Here is a 12,861-nt window from a genome sequence, read left to right as displayed (position 1 = left end):
TCGCAAGAATCGCTTTTGTGCAGAAAACACTAACACTTGTTCAGAACGAAAGAAAGCACACAGCCCCAGATTCTATGTTGTCCTTGAGAGATTGCAGAGCACTGGGGAAAGGCAGGCAGAGAATTCCCTGCTAGCACCTTCTCTGTGCCTGGGAAGCAGAAGTGTTCACATTGCTTGGCAGAATCGCTTTTGTGCAGAAAACAGTAACACTTGTTCAGAAGGAAAGAAAGCACAGATCCCCAGATTCTATGTTGTCCTGGAGAGCTTGCAGAGCACTGGGGAAAGGCAGGCAGAGAATTCCCTGATAGCACCTTCTCTGTGCCTGGGAAGCAGAAGTGTTCACATTGCTTCGCAAGAATCGCTTTTGTGCAGAAAACAGTAACACTTGTTCAGAAGGAAAGAAAGCACAGAGCCCCAGATTCTATGTTGTCCTGGAGAGCTTGCAGAGCACTGGGGAAAGGCAGGCAGAGAGTTCCCTGATAGCACCTTCTCTGTGCCTGTTCACATTGCTTCGCAGAATCGCTTTTGTGCAGAAAACAGTAACACTTGTTCAGAACGAAAGAAAGCACACAGCCCCAGATTTGCTGTTGTCCTGGAGAGCTTGCAGAGCACTGGGGAAAGGCAGGCAGAGAATTCCCTGCTAGCACCTTCTCTGTGCCTGGGAAGCAGAAGTGTTCACATTGCTTCGCAGAATCGCTTTTGTGCAGAAAACAGTAACACTTGTTCAGAAGGAAAGAAAGCACAGAGCCCCAGATTTTATGTTGTCCTGGAGAGCTTGCAGAGCACTGGGGAAAGGCAGGCAGAGAATTCCTTGCTAGCACCTTCTCTGTGCCTGGGAAGCAGAAGTGTTCACATTGCTTCACAAGAATCGCTTTTGTGCAGAAAACACTAACACTTGTTCAGAACGAAAGAAAGCACAGAGCCCCAGATTTTATGTTGTCCTGGAGAGCTTGCAGAGCACTGGGGAAAGGGAAACAGAGAATTCCTTGCTAGCACCTTCTCTGTGCCTGGCTAAGCAGAAGTGTTCACATTGCTTCGCAGAATCGCTTTTGTGCAGAAAACAGTAACACTTCTTCAGAACGAAAGAAAGCACAGAGCCCCAGATTTTATGTTGTCCTGGAGAGCTTGCAGAGCACTGGGGAAAGGCAGGCAGAGAATTCCCTGCTAGCACCTTCTCTGTGCCTGTTCACATTGCTTCGCAGAATCGCTTTTGTGCAGAAAACAGTAACACTTGTTCAGAAGGAAAGAAAGCAAAGAGCCCCAGATATTATGTTGCCCTGGAGAGCTTGCAGAGCACTGGGGAAAGGCAGGCAGAGAATTCCCTGATAGCACCTTCTCTGTGCCTGGGAAGCAGAAGTGTTCACATTGCTTCGCAAGAATCGCTTTTGTGCAGAAAACAGTAACACTTGTTCAGAACGAAAGAAAGCACAGAGCCTCAGATTCTATGTTGTCCTGGAGAGCTTGCAGAGCTCTGGGGAAAGGCAGGCAGAGAATTACGTGCTAGCACCTTCTCTGTGCCTGGGAAGCAGAAGTGTTCACATTGCTTCGCAAGAATCGCTTTTGTGCAGAAAACAGTAACACTTGTTCAGAAGGAAAGAAAGCACAGAGCCCCAGATTCTATGTTGTCCTGGAGAGCTTGCAGAGCACTGGGGAAAGGCAGGCAGAGAATTCCCTGATAGCACCTTCTCTGTGCCTGTTCACATTGCTTCGCAGAATCGCTTTTGTGCAGACAACACTAACAGTTGTTCAGAAGGAAAGAAAGCACAGAGCCCCAGATTTTATGTTGTCCTGGAGAGCTTGCAGAGCACTGGGGAAAGGCAGGCAGAGAATTCCCTGATAGCACCTTCTCTGTGCCTGTTCACATTGCTTCGCAGAATCGCTTTTGTGCAGAAAACACTAACACTTGTTCAGAAGGAAAGAAAGCACAGAGCCCCAGATTTGCTGTTGTCCTGGACAGCTTGCAGAGCACTGGGGAAAGGCAGGCAGAGAATTCCTTGCTAGCACCTTCTCTGTGCCTGGGAAGCAGAAGTGTTCACATTGCTTCGCAAGAATCGCTTTTGTGCAGAAAACACTAACACTTGTTCAGAAGGAAAGAAAGCACAGAGCCCCAGATTTGATGTTGTCCTGGAGAGCTTGCAGAGCACTGGGGAAAGGCAGGCAGAGAATTCCTTGCTAGCACCTTCTCTGTGCCTGGGAAGCAGAAGTGTTCACATTGCTTCGCAGAATCGCTTTTGTGCAGAAAACTGTAACATTTGTTCATAACGAAAGAAAGCACAGAGCCCCAGATTCTATGTTGTCCTGGAGAGCTTGCAGAGCACTGGGGAAAGGCAGGCAGAGAATTCCCTGCTAGCACCTTCTCTGTGCCTGGGAAGCAGAAGTGTTCACATTGCTTCGCAAGAATCGCTTTTGTGCAGAAAACACTAACACTTGTTCAGAATGAAAGAAAGCACAGAGCCCCAGATTTTATGTTGTCCTGGAGAGCTTGCAGAGCACTGGGGAAAGGCAAACACAGAATTCCTTGCTAGCACCTTCTCTGTGCCTGGGAAGCAGAAGTGTTCACATTGCTTGGCAGAATCGCTTTTGTGCAGAAAACTGTAACACTTGTTCATAACGAAAGAAAGCACAGAGACCCAGATTCTATGTTGTCCTGGAGAGCTTGCAGAGCACTGGGGAAAGGCAGGCAGAGAGTTCCCTGATAGCACCTTCTCTGTGCCTGTTTACATTGCTTCGCAGAATCGCTTTTGTGCAGAAAACACTAACACTTGTTCAGAACGAAAGAAAGCACAGAGCCCCAGATTTTATGTTGTCCTGGAGAGCTTGCAGAGCACTGGGGAAAGGCAGGCAGAGAATTCCTTGCTAGCACCTTCTCTGTGCCTGGGAAGCAGAAGTGTTCACATTGCTTCGCAAGAATCGCTTTTGTGCAGAAAACAGTAACACTTGTTCAGAACGAAAGAAAGCACACAACCCCAGATTCTATGTTGTCCTGGAGAGCTTGCAGAGCTCTGGGGAAAGGCAGGCAGAGAATTCCTTGCTAGCACCTTCTCTGTGCCTGGGAAGCAGAAGTGTTCACATTGCTTGGCAGAATCGCTTTTGTGCAGAAAACAGTAACACTTGTTCAGAAGGAAAGAAAGCACAGAGCCCCAGATTCTATGTTGTCCTGGAGAGCTTGCAGAGCACTGGGGAAAGGCAGGCAGAGAATTCCCTGATAGCACCTTCTCTGTGCCTGGGAAGCAGAAGTGTTCACATTGCTTCGCAAGAATCGCTTTTGTGCAGAAAACAGTAACACTTGTTCAGAACGAAAGAAAGCACAGAGCCCCAGATTCTATGTTGTCCTGGAGAGCTTGCAGAGCACTGGGGAAAGGCAGGCAGAGAGTTCCCTGATAGCACCTTCTCTGTGCCTGTTCACATTGCTTCCCAGAATCGCTTTTGTGCAGAAAACTGTAACACTTGTTCATAACGAAAGAAAGCACAGAGCCCCAGATTCTATGTTGTCCTGGAGAGCTTGCAGAGCACTGGGGAAAGGCAGGCAGAGAATTCCCTGATAGCACCTTCTCTGTGCCTGGGAAGCAGAAGTGTTCACATTGCTTCGCAGAATCGCTTTTGTGCAGAAAACAGTAACACTTGTTCAGAAGGAAAGAAAGCACAGAGCCCCAGATTTTATGTTGTCCTGGAGAGCTTGCAGAGCACTGGGGAAAGGCAGGCAGAGAATTCCCTGCTAGCACCTTCTCTGTGCCTGGGAAGCAGAAGTGTTCACATTGCTTCGCAAGAATCGCTTTTGTGCAGAAAACAGTAACACTTGTTCAGAAGGAAAGAAAGCACAGAGCCCCAGATTCTATGTTGTCCTGGAGAGCTTGCAGAGCACTGGGGAAAGGCAGGCAGAGAATTCCCTGATAGCACCTTCTCTGTGCCTGGGAAGCAGAAGTGTTCACATTGCTTCGCAAGAATCGCTTTTGTGCAGAAAACACTAACACTTGTTCAGAATGAAAGAAAGCACAGAGCCCCAGATTTTATGTTGTCCTGGAGAGCTTGCAGAGCACTGGGGAAAGGCAAACACAGAATTCCTTGCTAGCACCTTCTCTGTGCCTGGGAAGCAGAAGTGTTCACATTGCTTCGCAGAATCGCTTTTGTGCAGAAAACAGTAACACTTGTTCAGAACGAAAGAAAGCACAGAGCCCCAGATTCTATGTTGTTCTGGAGAGCTTGCAGAGCACTGGGGAAAGGCAGGCAGAGAATTCCCTGCTAGCACCTTCTCTGTGCCTGGGAAGCAGAAGTGTTCACATTGCTTGGCAGAATCGCTTTTGTGCAGAAAACAGTAACACTTGTTCAGAACGAAAGAAAGCACAGAGCCCCAGATTCTATGTTGTCCTGGAGAGCTTGCAGAGCACTGGGGAAAGGCAGGCAGAGAATTCCTTGCTAGCACCTTCTCTGTGCCTGGAAAGCAGAATTGTTCACATTGCTTCGCAGAATCGCTTTTGTGCAGAAAACAGTAACACTTGTTCAGAACGAAAGAAAGCACAGAGCCCCAGATTCTATGTTGTCCTGGAGAGCTTGCAGAGCACTGGGGAAAGGCAGGCAGAGAGTTCCCTGATAGCACCTTCTCTGTGCCTGTTCACATTGCTTCGCAGAATCGCTTTTGTGCAGAAAACACTAACACTTGTTCAGAAGGAAAGAAAGCACAGAGCCCCAGATTTTATGTTGTCCTGGAGAGCTTGCAGAGCACTGGGGAAAGGCAGGCAGAGAATTCCTTGCTAGCACCTTCTCTGTGCCTGGGAAGCAGAAGTGTTCACATTGCTTCGCAAGAATCGCTTTTGTGCAGAAAACAGTAACACTTGTTCAGAACGAAAGAAAGCACAGAGCCCCAGATTTTATGTTGTCCTGGAGAGCTTGCAGAGCTCTGGGGAAAGGCAGGCAGAGAATTACCTGCTAGCACCTTCTCTGTGCCTGGGAAGCAGAAGTGTTCACATTGCTTGGCAGAATCGCTTTTGTGCAGAAAACAGTAACACTTGTTCAGAACGAAAGAAAGCACAGAGCCCCAGATTCTATGTTGTCCTGGAGAGCTTGCAGAGCACTGGGGAAAGGCAGGCAGAGAGTTCCCTGATAGCACCTTCTCTGTGCCTGTTCACATTGCTTCGCAGAATCGCTTTTGTGCAGAAAACTGTAACACTTGTTCATAACGAAAGAAAGCACAGAGCCCCAGATTCTATGTTGTCCTGGAGAGCTTGCAGAGCACTGGGGAAAGGCAGGCAGAGAATTCCCTGCTAGCACCTTCTCTGTGCCTGGGAAGCAGAAGTGTTCACATTGCTTGGCAGAATCGCTTTTGTGCAGAAAACAGTAACACTTGTTCAGAAGGAAAGAAAGCACAGAGCCCCAGATTTTATGTTGTCCTGGAGAGCTTGCAGAGCACTGGGGAAAGGCAGGCAGAGAATTCCCTGATAGCACCTTCTCTGTGCCTGTTCACATTGCTTCGCAGAATCGCTTTTGTGCAGAAAACAGTAACACTTGTTCAGAAGGAAAGAAAGCACAGAGCCCCAGATTTGCTGTTGTCCTGGAGAGCTTGCAGAGCACTGGGGAAAGGCAGGCAGAGAATTACGTGCTAGCACCTTCTCTGTGCCTGGGAAGCAGAAGTGTTCACATTGCTTCGCAAGAATCGCTTTTGTGCAGAAAACAGTAACACTTGTTCAGAAGGAAAGAAAGCACAGAGCCCCAGATTCTATGTTGTCCTGGAGAGCTTGCAGAGCACTGGGGAAAGGCAGGCAGAGAATTCCCTGATAGCACCTTCTCTGTGCCTGTTCACATTGCTTCGCAGAATCGCTTTTGTGCAGACAACACTAACAGTTGTTCAGAAGGAAAGAAAGCACAGAGCCCCAGATTTTATGTTGTCCTGGAGAGCTTGCAGAGCACTGGGGAAAGGCAGGCAGAGAATTCCCTGATAGCACCTTCTCTGTGCCTGTTCACATTGCTTCGCAGAATCGCTTTTGTGCAGAAAACACTAACACTTGTTCAGAAGGAAAGAAAGCACAGAGCCCCAGATTTGCTGTTGTCCTGGACAGCTTGCAGAGCACTGGGGAAAGGCAGGCAGAGAATTCCTTGCTAGCACCTTCTCTGTGCCTGGGAAGCAGAAGTGTTCACATTGCTTCGCAAGAATCGCTTTTGTGCAGAAAACACTAACACTTGTTCAGAAGGAAAGAAAGCACAGAGCCCCAGATTTTATGTTGTCCTGGAGAGCTTGCAGAGCACTGGGGAAAGGCAGGCAGAGAATTCCTTGCTAGCACCTTCTCTGTGCCTGGGAAGCAGAAGTGTTCACATTGCTTCGCAGAATCGCTTTTGTGCAGAAAACTGTAACATTTGTTCATAACGAAAGAAAGCACAGAGCCCCAGATTCTATGTTGTCCTGGAGAGCTTGCAGAGCACTGGGGAAAGGCAGGCAGAGAATTCCCTGCTAGCACCTTCTCTGTGCCTGGGAAGCAGAAGTGTTCACATTGCTTCGCAAGAATCGCTTTTGTGCAGAAAACACTAACACTTGTTCAGAATGAAAGAAAGCACAGAGCCCCAGATTTTATGTTGTCCTGGAGAGCTTGCAGAGCACTGGGGAAAGGCAAACACAGAATTCCTTGCTAGCACCTTCTCTGTGCCTGGGAAGCAGAAGTGTTCACATTGCTTGGCAGAATCGCTTTTGTGCAGAAAACTGTAACACTTGTTCATAACGAAAGAAAGCACAGAGACCCAGATTCTATGTTGTCCTGGAGAGCTTGCAGAGCACTGGGGAAAGGCAGGCAGAGAATTCCCTGCTAGCACCTTCTCTGTGCCTGTTTACATTGCTTCGCAGAATCGCTTTTGTGCAGAAAACACTAACACTTGTTCAGAACGAAAGAAAGCACAGAGCCCCAGATTTTATGTTGTCCTGGAGAGCTTGCAGAGCACTGGGGAAAGGCAGGCAGAGAATTCCTTGCTAGCACCTTCTCTGTGCCTGGGAAGCAGAAGTGTTCACATTGCTTCGCAAGAATCGCTTTTGTGCAGAAAACAGTAACACTTGTTCAGAACGAAAGAAAGCACACAACCCCAGATTCTATGTTGTCCTGGAGAGCTTGCAGAGCTCTGGGGAAAGGCAGGCAGAGAATTCCTTGCTAGCACCTTCTCTGTGCCTGGGAAGCAGAAGTGTTCACATTGCTTGGCAGAATCGCTTTTGTGCAGAAAACAGTAACACTTGTTCAGAAGGAAAGAAAGCACAGAGCCCCAGATTCTATGTTGTCCTGGAGAGCTTGCAGAGCACTGGGGAAAGGCAGGCAGAGAATTCCCTGATAGCACCTTCTCTGTGCCTGGGAAGCAGAAGTGTTCACATTGCTTCGCAAGAATCGCTTTTGTGCAGAAAACAGTAACACTTGTTCAGAACGAAAGAAAGCACAGAGCCCCAGATTCTATGTTGTCCTGGAGAGCTTGCAGAGCACTGGGGAAAGGCAGGCAGAGAGTTCCCTGATAGCACCTTCTCTGTGCCTGTTCACATTGCTTCCCAGAATCGCTTTTGTGCAGAAAACTGTAACACTTGTTCATAACGAAAGAAAGCACAGAGCCCCAGATTCTATGTTGTCCTGGAGAGCTTGCAGAGCACTGGGGAAAGGCAGGCAGAGAATTCCCTGATAGCACCTTCTCTGTGCCTGGGAAGCAGAAGTGTTCACATTGCTTCGCAGAATCGCTTTTGTGCAGAAAACAGTAACACTTGTTCAGAAGGAAAGAAAGCACAGAGCCCCAGATTTTATGTTGTCCTGGAGAGCTTGCAGAGCACTGGGGAAAGGCAGGCAGAGAATTCCCTGCTAGCACCTTCTCTGTGCCTGGGAAGCAGAAGTGTTCACATTGCTTCGCAAGAATCGCTTTTGTGCAGAAAACAGTAACACTTGTTCAGAAGGAAAGAAAGCACAGAGCCCCAGATTCTATGTTGTCCTGGAGAGCTTGCAGAGCACTGGGGAAAGGCAGGCAGAGAATTCCCTGATAGCACCTTCTCTGTGCCTGGGAAGCAGAAGTGTTCACATTGCTTCGCAAGAATCGCTTTTGTGCAGAAAACACTAACACTTGTTCAGAATGAAAGAAAGCACAGAGCCCCAGATTTTATGTTGTCCTGGAGAGCTTGCAGAGCACTGGGGAAAGGCAAACACAGAATTCCTTGCTAGCACCTTCTCTGTGCCTGGGAAGCAGAAGTGTTCACATTGCTTCGCAGAATCGCTTTTGTGCAGAAAACAGTAACACTTGTTCAGAACGAAAGAAAGCACAGAGCCCCAGATTCTATGTTGTCCTGGAGAGCTTGCAGAGCACTGGGGAAAGGCAGGCAGAGAATTCCCTGCTAGCACCTTCTCTGTGCCTGGGAAGCAGAAGTGTTCACATTGCTTGGCAGAATCGCTTTTGTGCAGAAAACAGTAACACTTGTTCAGAACGAAAGAAAGCACAGAGCCCCAGATTCTATGTTGTCCTGGAGAGCTTGCAGAGCACTGGGGAAAGGCAGGCAGAGAATTCCTTGCTAGCACCTTCTCTGTGCCTGGAAAGCAGAATTGTTCACATTGCTTCGCAGAATCGCTTTTGTGCAGAAAACAGTAACACTTGTTCAGAACGAAAGAAAGCACAGAGCCCCAGATTCTATGTTGTCCTGGAGAGCTTGCAGAGCACTGGGGAAAGGCAGGCAGAGAGTTCCCTGATAGCACCTTCTCTGTGCCTGTTCACATTGCTTCGCAGAATCGCTTTTGTGCAGAAAACACTAACACTTGTTCAGAAGGAAAGAAAGCACAGAGCCCCAGATTTTATGTTGTCCTGGAGAGCTTGCAGAGCACTGGGGAAAGGCAGGCAGAGAATTCCTTGCTAGCACCTTCTCTGTGCCTGGGAAGCAGAAGTGTTCACATTGCTTCGCAAGAATCGCTTTTGTGCAGAAAACAGTAACACTTGTTCAGAACGAAAGAAAGCACAGAGCCCCAGATTTTATGTTGTCCTGGAGAGCTTGCAGAGCTCTGGGGAAAGGCAGGCAGAGAATTACCTGCTAGCACCTTCTCTGTGCCTGGGAAGCAGAAGTGTTCACATTGCTTGGCAGAATCGCTTTTGTGCAGAAAACAGTAACACTTGTTCAGAACGAAAGAAAGCACAGAGCCCCAGATTCTATGTTGTCCTGGAGAGCTTGCAGAGCACTGGGGAAAGGCAGGCAGAGAGTTCCCTGATAGCACCTTCTCTGTGCCTGTTCACATTGCTTCGCAGAATCGCTTTTGTGCAGAAAACTGTAACACTTGTTCATAACGAAAGAAAGCACAGAGCCCCAGATTCTATGTTGTCCTGGAGAGCTTGCAGAGCACTGGGGAAAGGCAGGCAGAGAATTCCCTGCTAGCACCTTCTCTGTGCCTGGGAAGCAGAAGTGTTCACATTGCTTGGCAGAATCGCTTTTGTGCAGAAAACAGTAACACTTGTTCAGAAGGAAAGAAAGCACAGAGCCCCAGATTTTATGTTGTCCTGGAGAGCTTGCAGAGCACTGGGGAAAGGCAGGCAGAGAATTCCCTGATAGCACCTTCTCTGTGCCTGTTCACATTGCTTCGCAGAATCGCTTTTGTGCAGAAAACAGTAACACTTGTTCAGAAGGAAAGAAAGCACAGAGCCCCAGATTTGCTGTTGTCCTGGAGAGCTTGCAGAGCACTGGGGAAAGGCAGGCAGAGAATTCCTTGCTAGCACCTTCTCTGTGCCTGGGAAGCAGAAGTGTTCACATTGCTTCGCAAGAATCGCTTTTGTGCAGAAAACACTAACACTTGTTCAGAAGGAAAGAAAGCACAGAGCCCCAGATTTTATGTTGTCCTGGAGAGCTTGCAGAGCACTGGGGAAAGGCAGGCAGAGAATTCCTTGCTAGCACCTTCTCTGTGCCTGGGAAGCAGAAGTGTTCACATTGCTTCGCAGAATCGCTTTTGTGCAGAAAACTGTAACACTTGTTCATAACGAAAGAAAGCACAGAGCCCCAGATTCTATGTTGTCCTGGAGAGCTTGCAGAGCACTGGGGAAAGGCAGGCAGAGAATTCCCTGCTAGCACCTTCTCTGTGCCTGGGAAGCAGAAGTGTTCACATTGCTTCGCAAGAATCGCTTTTGTGCAGAAAACACTAACACTTGTTCAGAAAGAAAGAAAGCACAGAGCCCCAGATTTTATGTTGTCCTGGAGAGCTTGCAGAGCACTGGGGAAAGGCAAACACAGAATTCCTTGCTACCACCTTCTCTGTGCCTGGGAAGCAGAAGTGTTCACATTGCTTCGCAGAATCGCTTTTGTGCAGAAAACAGTAACACTTGTTCAGAACGAAAGAAAGCACAGAGCCCCAGATTCTATGTTGTCCTGGAGAGCTTGCAGAGCACTGGGGAAAGGCAGGCAGAGAATTCCCTGCTAGCACCTTCTCTGTGCCTGGGAAGCAGAAGTGTTCACATTGCTTCGCAAGAATCGCTTTTGTGCAGAAAACAGTAACACTTGTTCAGAACGAAAGAAAGCACAGAGCCCCAGATTCTATGTTGTCCTGGAGAGCTTGCAGAGCACTGGGGAAAGGCAGGCAGAGAGTTCCCTGATAGCACCTTCTCTGTGCCTGTTCACATTGCTTCGCAGAATCGCTTTTGTGCAGAAAACAGTAACACTTGTTCAGAACGAAAGAAAGCACAGAGCCCCAGATTTGCTGTTGTCCTGGAGAGCTTGCAGAGCACTGGGGAAAGGCAGGCAGAGAATTCCCTGCTAGCAGCTTCTCTGTGCCTGGGAAGCAGAAGTGTTCACATTGCTTCGCAGAATCGCTTTTGTGCAGAAAACTGTAACACTTGTTCATAACGAAAGAAAGCACAGAGCCCCAGATTCTATGTTGTCCTGGAGAGCTTGCACAGCACTGGGGAAAGGCAGGCAGAGAATTCCCTGCTAGCACCTTCTCTGTGCCTGGGAAGCAGAAGTGTTCACATTGCTTCGCAAGAATCGCTTTTGTGCAGAAAACACTAACACTTGTTCAGAATGAAAGAAAGCACAGAGCCCCAGATTTTATGTTGTCCTGGAGAGCTTGCAGAGCACTGGGGAAAGGCAAACACAGAATTCCTTGCTAGCACCTTCTCTGTGCCTGGGAAGCAGAAGTGTTCACATTGCTTCGCAGAATCGCTTTTGTGCAGAAAACAGTAACACTTGTTCAGAAGGAAAGAAAGCACAGAGCCCCAGATTTTATGTTGTCCTGGAGAGCTTGCAGAGCACTGGGGAAAGACAGGCAGAGAATTCCTTGCTAGCACCTTCTCTGTGCCTGGGAAGCAGAAGTGTTCACATTGCTTCGCAGAATCGCTTTTGTGCAGAAAACTGTAACACTTGTTCATAACGAAAGAAAGCACAGAGCCCCAGATTCTATGTTGTCCTGGAGAGCTTGCAGAGCACTGGGGAAAGGCAGGCAGAGAATTCCCTGCTAGCACCTTCTCTGTGCCTGGGAAGCAGAAGTGTTCACATTGCTTGGCAGAATCGCTTTTGTGCAGAAAACAGTAACACTTGTTCAGAATGAAAGAAAGCACAGAGCCCCAGATTTTATGTTGTCCTGGAGAGCTTGCAGAGCACTGGGGAAAGGCAGGCAGAGAATTCCCTGATAGCACCTTCTCTGTGCCTGTTCACATTGCTTCGCAGAATCGCTTTTGTGCAGAAAACACTAACACTTGTTCAGAAGGAAAGAAAGCACAGAGCCCCAGATTTGCTGTTGTCCTGGAGAGCTTGCAGAGCACTGGGGAAAGGCAGGCAGAGAATTCCTTGCTAGCACCTTCTCTGTGCCTGGGAAGCAGAAGTGTTCACATTGCTTCGCAAGAATCGCTTTTGTGCAGAAAACACTAACACTTGTTCAGAAGGAAAGAAAGCACAGAGCCCCAGATTTTATGTTGTCCTGGAGAGCTTGCAGAGCACTGGGGAAAGGCAGGCAGAGAATTCCTTGCTAGCACCTTCTCTGTGCCTGGGAAGCAGAAGTGTTCACATTGCTTCGCAGAATCGCTTTTGTGCAGAAAACTGTAACACTTGTTCATAACGAAAGAAAGCACAGAGCCCCAGATTCTATGTTGTCCTGGAGAGCTTGCAGAGCACTGGGGAAAGGCAGGCAGAGAATTCCCTGCTAGCACCTTCTCTGTGCCTGGGAAGCAGAAGTGTTCACATTGCTTCGCAAGAATCGCTTTTGTGCAGAAAACACTAACACTTGTTCAGAACGAAAGAAAGCACAGAGCCCCAGATTTTATGTTGTCCTGGAGAGCTTGCAGAGCACTGGGGAAAGGCAAACACAGAATTCCTTGCTACCACCTTCTCTGTGCCTGGGAAGCAGAAGTGTTCACATTGCTTCGCAGAATCGCTTTTGTGCAGAAAACAGTAACACTTGTTCAGAACGAAAGAAAGCACAGAGCCCCAGATTCTATGTTGTCCTGGAGAGCTTGCAGAGCACTGGGGAAAGGCAGGCAGAGAATTCCCTGCTAGCACCTTCTCTGTGCCTGGGAAGCAGAAGTGTTCACATTGCTTCGCAAGAATCGCTTTTGTGCAGAAAACAGTAACACTTGTTCAGAACGAAAGAAAGCACAGAGCCCCAGATTCTATGTTGTCCTGGAGAGCTTGCAGAGCACTGGGGAAAGGCAGGCAGAGAGTTCCCTGATAGCACCTTCTCTGTGCCTGTTCACATTGCTGCGCAGAATCGCTTTTGTGCAGAAAACAGTAACACTTGTTCAGAACGAAAGAAAGCACAGAGCCCCAGATTTGCTGTTGTCCTGGAGAGCTTGCAGAGCACTGGGGAAAGGCAGGCAGAGAATTCCCTGCTAGCACCTTCTCTGTGCCTGGGAAGCAGAAGTGTTCACATTGCTTCGCAGAATCGCTTTTGTGCAGAAAACTGT

Source organism: Strix aluco, chromosome 30 (assembly GCF_031877795.1).
Source record: "Strix aluco isolate bStrAlu1 chromosome 30, bStrAlu1.hap1, whole genome shotgun sequence".
NCBI classification, from domain to species: Eukaryota; Metazoa; Chordata; class Aves; order Strigiformes; family Strigidae; genus Strix; species Strix aluco.
This window is presented reverse-complemented; position numbering follows the sequence as displayed.